Below are 9,549 nucleotides of genomic sequence, written 5' to 3'. Positions count from 1 at the left end.
ACGCTCAAGTCAGAGACTGAGTATATAATGAGAGAGCAACTAAGAGTGCTACTAAAAGTCAATATAGTGAATAATGAATTAGACACTCAAACCTGGTATTTATAGGAGAATATTTGGCATGTCATGAGCCTGTCTTCCACCTGAGCTAGAAATGGGCCAAAAGCTTGAGCCTGCTCTTGATGGGCCAAGGTAAGGAGCCCATATATGGGATATCAAGTGCATTGAGCTTCCCTCGATTATTGGTCACAGTCGTTTAGGAGGACCAAGGGCGAAACCAGGATTTTGTAGTTGAGTGGGCTAAAAAAAGCGAAAAATATTTTGTTAAATATTAATCAGGCAAAATGAATTATAAAGCTAACATATTAAAATAGATAGTATTTTAATAAATTCTCCATGAGTAAGTAAAAAAGAATAAGAAATATAAGACAATGTAAATACAATCATATAATTTTTCAGAGATATTATATTTTACCCTACGAGACTTATAATTTTGTTAATACAGTGAGATTTAGAATTTTAATTTCTTGTTTAATCTTGAAATTACACAATTTTTAATTACAATTAAACAATTATGAATACAAAATAAAAATAAATATACTTCAAAATTGAGTTTTATTTTAGAAGAAGAATAAATCCCAGAAGTTATTCCCCAAAATAAATCATATAATCAAAGTGGATTTATAAAAATATTTATTAATTTCATTAACTCACTAAACTACTACACACCCAATCATTCATGTTAGTTTACATATTTGCAGCAGCTTCAAGTCCAATTGTACTCTGAAAGAGAATTGAACTTCGAAACTAAAATAAAACTCCTATTTTGTTGTTAATCAATCCTCACTAGCTATATGGCCAAAGATATCAGGGCAAGATTCCCAGTTGCCTACTTCCTTAGCTTCCCAGTAACCACCAAGATAACGGTATGCACCGGTTTCTTTGTCTTTGACAAACCATCGTGGCTTCCATCCGCTTTCTTGCATCTTCTGAGCCTGGTTTTTATATAATGGAAGATTTAGAATAAGTATGAAATAAACAATGAATATGCAGTGAAAGTAGTAGTAACCTGTCGCTGTCGCTGCTCTAGCCTTAATTTTTCAGCATTTGCCATATTATACTGTCCATTTTCCAAGCACCTTTGATCAGGCCTCAGTCTTGAATCTGTCGGGGGCAACTTTTCCTGCCAAGGGATATACGTTCATTCACGTAGTTTGTTCAATCTAATATTCCAGAGCATAACAAAAAAATGGCAAGATCTTGGCATGTAACAGGTGACTCCACCCTATGAATGGCAAACTTGAAATATCGAGGAAGAGTTGTAATCACATTAATATATTTACAACTACTTGGACAGATTATGTAAAAGGGGAACATCCGCTATGTAAAAGGGGAACATCCGCATTAAAACTTGCTTGAGGAAACAATTTCGCATTTGTTCAAACACAAAAAAGTACCGAGTCCATAAAAGTCACCTTCATCCCTGGCATAATCTCATTCAGCGTGATGGCAAAGCGTGTCAAGTTATAACGTGTAGGAAATTTCGGAGGTTTGCTACGGTTCCAAAGCAAGTGAGCTTCTGACGTAGATTCGAAACCTTTTCCTCTAGAGGAATAGTCTCCATAGACATAATACATGCTCTCATCCCATTTTCCAAACAAAGTTGCTACTATCTTTCCACTCTTGTCTTGGACTACTCCCTGCACCTGAGCCCAACAAAGATAAACTGCAACCTTGTTAAGGATCCATTATGACCATTTTCTTCTATTAGCCTAATTCTCTATCTGAATCTTAGAAGATAAGCATTAAGTCACGATTCATAAAAAAAAACCAACAAAATTCATCCATACCAGAGAGGCCTCAGAGATATAACTGGACAAGAAGTACCTGATGAGGATTTCTGTCTATTATAGACTGCTCTTTAAACTTCAGTTTACAAGAGTAATTGCGGTTTCCTCTTATATGCATCGTACCGTAGTGATCACAGTAAAGTTTCCCCAAAATAAGATTGTATATTGATGTCGTCACCTGTCATAACGAAGTGTGTGTTTTTTATGAAAGTCACCAAGATTAAAGCTCCCCGATATTATAAGGGAATACCTTGCTCCAATGAAAGACTTCTCCGTCATCGCATTCAATAGTCAAAATACCAACTGGATCAAGCTGAATCGAGCGACCCCAAAATTTACTTTTCAAGTTGCTATCACCGTAAAACCTCCAGCCTGTTCCCTCACAATGACATGCTACAATCATGGGGTGGTGACTCACCTGAACAAAAAGAATCAGGAGTTGCTATTGTTTTGTTTTATCAAATGCATACAGAGAAAGAATAATCCTTTTTCAGGGCCCTCGTATGATAAAAATGGGTTGAAAATCTTGGTTCGCTCAAGGCAACTAATGTGGGACATGAAGACACAGATACGGCCATTAAAAAATAAGACATGTTGAGGGCTGCTCAAGGTAAAGGACTTGAACCTTCTCGGAGAAAAACCGGAGGCCTTTATCTGGATAGTCAGCCTCATAAGTCTCCCCTAATAATGGATTAAATGGTTTGCAATTTCTTCCTTCTGTAGAAGCATATCCGGACACAGCGAATGCAGCTAAATTGAGAATCCTCATAAGGTCATTGCCCTATAAAATTATAATTCACCAATCAAACACCAAGATGGTAACCAAAAATAAGAATCATGTGTCCTAGAGCATTATCAAGTCAAAGTTCTTGTGATTACTCTGCTCTTTCTTTGCCACTTAAAAACACAAATAATTCACAAAAATAGTGAGTCGTAGTGTTCTATAGAAAATGGTTGGTCGCGAGAAGAGAAAGGCAATCAGATATTTTTTCACGTGTTAATAAAAATAAAATATCTTTCCAACAGACAAATATAGCAAGAACAGTGAAGAATTCTGATGAAAATATATGGCAACTACACATGAAGACATGGGTTTTCCAGAAATGGGAGGAACAACTCAAACCTAGGACTAAAAAGGTTACGAGGAACAATCTACAAGGATTATGTTATGGCAGAAGTTGATCCCTCTCTTCTGTTTTCAAATAAAGAAGTTCCTGCAATTCTAGATCCAGATTCTTGCCTGCACATTTAACCAAGAACTCCTTTTTCATCTTTTACTTTCGTCTTAGTCAAGCACCGGTAAGGGCAATCAACAAAGAAACTGCTTGATGTCTAAATACCAAAAATGTCTTTTTTGGAGCGAGATGCCAACAACAGCAAGAAATAGATGTGAAAAGTTTGTAACTCGAGGGACGTAGAAGTAGCCATAATACATCAAGAAAAATAAATGCATTTTTTCCTATTATTTTTTGGGCTACCATATTTATTAATCGACTTCAACCTGAATCCCCCAAAGCTTCCAAACCCAACTAAATCAAGTTATCCAATAGTACCACATGGAAAAACTGATCCTTCTGGTTTAACTATTAGAAAAAATTTCCAATGAGTATTAAGGTGGTCACTTGTTTATTTATTTATTTTGAAACAGGTCAAATATTCATCAGCCAAGCACAATGAGAAACTCAACTACCATTTTGAACAAGAACTTACCTTCTTTCCCCATTCATAAGCCCGATCAATAAGAAATGAATATTCCAAATCCTCAAAACATTTCTGCAGAGAAGAGAGAGGCTCATTGAAGTATACAGGCAGACATACTTTTGTAAGATCCTTCCCGATGTTATCTTTAATCATTGACCATAAACTCACTCCTTTCTCTTTCTCGACAGGGTCTGGCAGTTTCTTACGCCGCTTGACATGAGGAAAGTTTGATCCGGATGATTGAATGACAGGGTAAACAATATTGTCCAAAGCTTCAGAAGCAGAAGGTTCATCTTCACCCGATGAAAATGACAATGACCTAAAGTCAGAACCAATGCTTTTAAAAGAGCTAGATGAAAGAAAATCCCTAGTGTCGTTGAAAGTATCGTCTTCATCATCCATATCATCCTCTGCAGCATCTACGTTTTCATTTTCATCCTCAGATTCAGTTGTGCTTTCTAATAGAAGAATCAAAGACAATAATGAGATACGGCTGCAATGCACTTAAAATACAAACAGGCATCTAATCCATTCGACAAAACGATGGAAACAAAAGTTCAAGAAAACAGAAAAACTTCGCTGAGGTAGTATTGAAAATATTTATTGACAGTAAATTATATTATCTTTCACAACCACATTGGTTCAAATAACTAATTAGTCTTAAAAACACAACAACCAGACAACTAGAAAACCTAAATAACCGAGATCAACTAGTGAAAAAATTCTACTTAGCTTAAAAATCGAGGAAGTCACCATAGATTCATTTACTCGCTCATGTAAGCAAAAAAAAGTAAAATTTTCTGGCAATGCATACTTGATCTCGAGGATGCTCCGACTTCCTTTATCTGTCTTTGGCTCTCATCAACAACTGTGTTCTCCAGATCCACCTTTTCTGTCTGCAGAATATAGCAACCCAATTTTACCCAAGAAAGTAGAGTATACCATTAAGAATAAAAGAACAGATAGTCCTTGTCCCANGCAAATTCGTTCTTTATTATCTGCTCGCTATCCTGAATAGCAGTCTTACTGGCATTTGCCTTCAATAATCTCTGCCTTAATTTTTCTGTTGAGATATCTACATTGTCCACAGGAGCCATTAACTCACCGTTAGACATCCTTGGAAACATATCCTTCACAGCCCGCAATGCCTCCGTCCATACAATTCGGTCCTCTCTGCTCTCAGACCTCAAATGAAGCCTCTTTGTACCAGTGAAAATGGAGAATCTTTTGTCATCGGATTGGCTCTCTCTGACAGAGGAGACCTACAGAGAAAAAATCTATAGTAAACACCACACCATAGAATTTTCAGATGTATTAGAAAACATAACCTGCATATCTGAATCATGCCAGTGCATACAGCTAGAAAGAAAAAAAACAAAACCATAGCAACCACAGGTTACACAAACCATATTCTTCATAAACCAAGAAAAAAAAATCTAAGGATATACCGAAAACTTTCAGAAAATACTTGAACAATAATGGGAAAGAATTCGAATTGGTGTTCGTAGACAAAATACAGAACAATTTCGTCCTGATTTTAACTCAAAGTAGAAAACTGTTCGTTTCATGAAGTTCAAAGCTTAAGAAGCATACATAACGTGATAACGACTCTATACCATAAAAAGATAAAATAAAATGGACCCAAAAAATGGAACCCAAAGATCGCTCACAAAGCAACATGCAAAGAATTCTTCGGTACAAAGAGGGAGAAAATCATTATCTTCCCATAAACCAGACTAATTTCCCTTTTCAAATGATCATATTAGACAACGAAACACGTTACATCTAGTAAGTAATCATTAGTGCCAACACAGTCTGATTAAAGATGAAACCTTTAGATGAACTTCACCAACAGGCTTTCGTCCTTTAGTGGATGAACTACCGGTCACGTTCTTATTGTAAAAATGATGCTTATCCTGGCGCGAAATTCTCCTCAATGAATCTTCCCCAATTACTTTGGATCCTTTCTCGGTCTCGGGATTAAGCACAATTTTATCCGGCCCATGGATCTTATAGTAACTCAGCACTCCATCTTGCAAAACAAACCATCGAGGCCTCCACCCTTTACCATAATTAACCCATTTATACAATATCCCTGAAATCCCATTCCCAACTATATCATTCATCTTCACTTCACGGCTATGTTGATTCTGAATGTGATTGTGATTGTGATTGTTGATGTTATTCAAAGCAGCAGCAACAAACTTGGGACCCTGCTCGGCCCCAGACATAACAGAAACCTGACTCATGATCTGCAGATCTGACGTCGGAAATGGAGCCGGTGATACGTCGGAGGAGTTGGTTATCGACAATGGCGATATGCAGCAAAATGGGTGCATTTTAAGATTATTGTAAACGCATCAAATCTTTCCAAAACTGGAGGCAGAGTCAACAGTATACATATACATGAACGAGTTGTGGGTGCATAGATTGGAAGTTGGAAGGCAGGAATTCGTATAAATGAAAACAGAGAATATCTCGGGGGGAGAGAAGCAGTTGGAGAAACGTGGCAACTTGATACGCATTTACACTTTACATACTGTTTTAAAAACTCAAAGAATTTTATAATATTATTATGTGTTTATCATATTATATATTATCGAAATAAACTAATTTATTCTTCACAAAACTTGTGGAATTCTAATATTACTAAATTGTATATTTCAACTAATTTATTCTTCACAAAATTTTTTTTGATACATATCTCTTATTTAAGTAATCGATGAAAAAATATTAATTTTTATACAGAGTATTATTTATTATCATAAATATTTACAAAAAACAAAAACTTGTATGAAACCGTCTCACAGGTCGTATTTTGTGAGACGGATCTCTTATTTGGATCATACTTGAAAAAATATTACTTTTTATGCTAAAAGTATTGCTTTTTATTGTGAATATCGATAGGGTTGACCCGTCTCACATATAAAGATTTGTGAGACTGTCTCACAAAAGACATACTCTTTACAAAATTGATCGTTTCACAAACAAAGATACATGAGACAATTATACATGAGACTTTATTGGTTTTTAAAAAATGCTAGCTTTATTAAATAGTAATATACTAAATATATTGTCTCAAAAATATATATAATTATATTAAAATGCGACTCAAATTTTTTTTTTTAAAAAAAAAAAACTAAAACGTCAAAAAGGTTTTGACCGACAAGATGCGAACGTGTAGGTCATTTCACAAAAATCAATGGGTTGTACCTGTACTATTGACTAATTCGTTTTTCCTTTTTTTTTAAAAAAAAAAAAGAAGAAGAATAACTATGAGAATCTTGGATTCAATCCCTAGTATCAAATATAATTTAGAATTCAATATTTGTGTCAAAAATTTGTTTGAGGAATTGAGTTCTTTCAATCCAGTGTTTTTATCATTTCAGTTTCATAATATTTTTTTTGGGTTCAAATATATACATATTATTGAAATTGTGAAATAAATTTATGAGTTTTGAGTATAAATGAATTTTAATTTTGTATATTATTTATGATATATGTAAGACACAAAAACTAAAAAAATAAATATAAGTACAAATCGTTGAGATTATAACATAAATGTACAAATTTTAAGCATCTATTTATGGTCAATAAGGTACATCTTGTAGAAAATAATGTACAAATGTATGAATTTCAGGCATCAGATGACTTAAATTGAGTATCAATCAACTTCAATTGGATATATATATGTAATATAATTTTTGGATTTTTAATTTCATACACACTACAAGAAAAACGCCCAACGACAACGCACATATGACAACGGTTTTTGTGAAAAACCGTCGTCGTATAGTTTTTAACAACGATTTTAGTGAAAATCGTTGTCGTAGGTGCGTTTTGACAACGGTTTTACAAAACCGTTGTCTTTTACAAAACCGTTGTCTTTTGCCGTGTTTTTTTGGACAATTGACAACGGTTTTCGATTAGCGTATTTTTTGGACAAACGACAACAGTTTTTTTAAACTGTTGCTATATGTAGCTACAGTTTTGCTTTAACCGTCGCTAATTTAGCGACGGTTATGATAAAACCGTCGCATGTTTTGATTTAACGACAGTTTTTCTTAAACCGTCGCTATATTTGCGACGGTTTTATCACAACCATCGCTAAATTTAGTGATGGCTTTAAACAAAACCGTCGTTAATTTTAAATTAGCGACAGTTTTCTCTAAACCGTCGCTACAATGAGCGACAGTTTTTAAATTTGCGATAGTTAAATGAAATTACCGTCGATAATAGCGACAGTTTAACCAAAAACTGTCGCAAATTTTCTATAAATAGACGCATTCTCAGTCCATTTTCTCCGCACTACTTTACAACACTTAAAATTTTTCTCTCTTACATGAAATCATCGACGGTTTAGAGAAAACCGTCGCTACAATGAGCGACAATTTTTTAATTTGCGATAGTTAAACGAAATTACCGTCGCTAATAGCGACAGTTTAACAAAAAACCGTCGCAAATTTTCTATAAATAGTCGCATTCTCAGTCCATTTTCTTCACACCTCTTTACAACACTTAAAATTTTTCTCTTACACGATTTTAGTTTCGATTTAGGATAAATTTTTTCGCTTAATTTTTTTTAAATTTTTGAGTGTTAGTTAAGATCATGAATATAGTTAGCATAGTCAAGTATTTTTTTAGATTTATTAAATTATTAAAAATATTTTTTTTATTTTAATGAAAATAATAGCGACGGACATCATTAAAAAATTTAGCGACGGTCTTGATGGTAATCTGTCGCTAATATAAGCGACGGTTTATAAAACTGTCGTAAATTGGCCAGCAAATATTAGCGACGGAATATGAAAAACTATCGCTAATTGAGCTACAACAACGGATAAAAAACATGGACCCATGTAATAATTTCAATCATGCCTAATTACATTTGCCTCTGTATATGCAATATTTTCTTTTGAAGTTGAATGTCATTTTCGAGACGTATGTTGAACAAAAGAGGAAGACAATTGAGAATAGAGAGTTTGGGCGGGCAAGAAAAAAACAAAACTTTAGTGAGAATAATACTTTTTATCCAATCTTGTCATAAACAATGTGCTTTGTGATTATAAACTCTCAAATATAATTTTTTTTTAGTTCTTTTTCTTTATATCCTAACTTGCTCAATAACTCAAGATAATCAGCAAAATTAATCGTTATTGTAAAATTAAGTAAACTGATTTATAACAAACATGAGAAAAAAAGTTTCGTTTTCGTCTATCCATGCAAAACGCAATATGTAAAACATGATCGGAAGTTCGGAACCGATTGCCCGAGAACCTTTCAAAGCCGGAGAAGTTTTCACATGGATCCATGCTTATTGAAGGCTAGTTTTACGTTGACAAGAGAAATATTGAAAACAATACTGTAGCCACATGGAGTAAATGGCATCACATCAATCCAAACCCTACTACTTTCATATGAAATGCAACATTCAATAAAAATTAAAAAAAAAATTATATTATTGGAAGAAATAGGATTTAGGGTAAAAAAAAATTAAATAAAACATAAATGCCGCCGTATCCATTTCAGGCGCAGATGGACAGAGAATTATTGCATGAGTCGGCCCTCTTGTGGTGGTAATCTGTCCAATCCTTAAATTCAGACACAAGAAAGGAGATTTAAAAATGGACCAATCCAATCTACTTTTCTTTCTTTTTTTCAGTAAAGTGGAAAGAGGAAGCTGTTTATAGTCACTAAAGTAAAAAATCACATCCACGGGTCATGTAGACATAGATTTATTTATAGTCCAAAAGCCCAAAAGTAGATCTGTGTAAAATCCTTACAGCCATATTACTTTTTATGGTGGACCGGTCCTTGTAAGATTATTTTTTATATACGGTCTATGAAATTAAAGTTTTTCTTATGTTTTCACTCCTTACATCTAGGGATGACAATTTCCTCCGAACTCGTTGGAAGATTCGATACTCGACCAGAATAGAAGAGAGTATGGAGGGATTTTTCGACCCGATTAAATAATTGAGTAATCGGGTATGGAGATTTT

General features: G+C 34.2%; 1 pseudogene; it reads right to left on the bottom strand.

Annotated features, from left to right (window-relative positions):
* Positions 1 to 665: 665 nt before the first annotated feature.
* Positions 666 to 6,038, bottom strand: LOC140960795 (oxysterol-binding protein-related protein 1C-like; annotated as a pseudogene).
* Between the last annotated feature and the right edge of the window lie 3,511 nt (positions 6,039 to 9,549).

Source organism: Primulina huaijiensis, chromosome 16, assembly GCF_012295235.1.
Source record: "Primulina huaijiensis isolate GDHJ02 chromosome 16, ASM1229523v2, whole genome shotgun sequence".
In the NCBI taxonomy this organism is placed as follows: Eukaryota; Viridiplantae; Streptophyta; class Magnoliopsida; order Lamiales; family Gesneriaceae; genus Primulina; species Primulina huaijiensis.
Note: the sequence above shows the minus strand (reverse complement) of the source record. Positions and strands in the feature narration are given on the sequence as shown.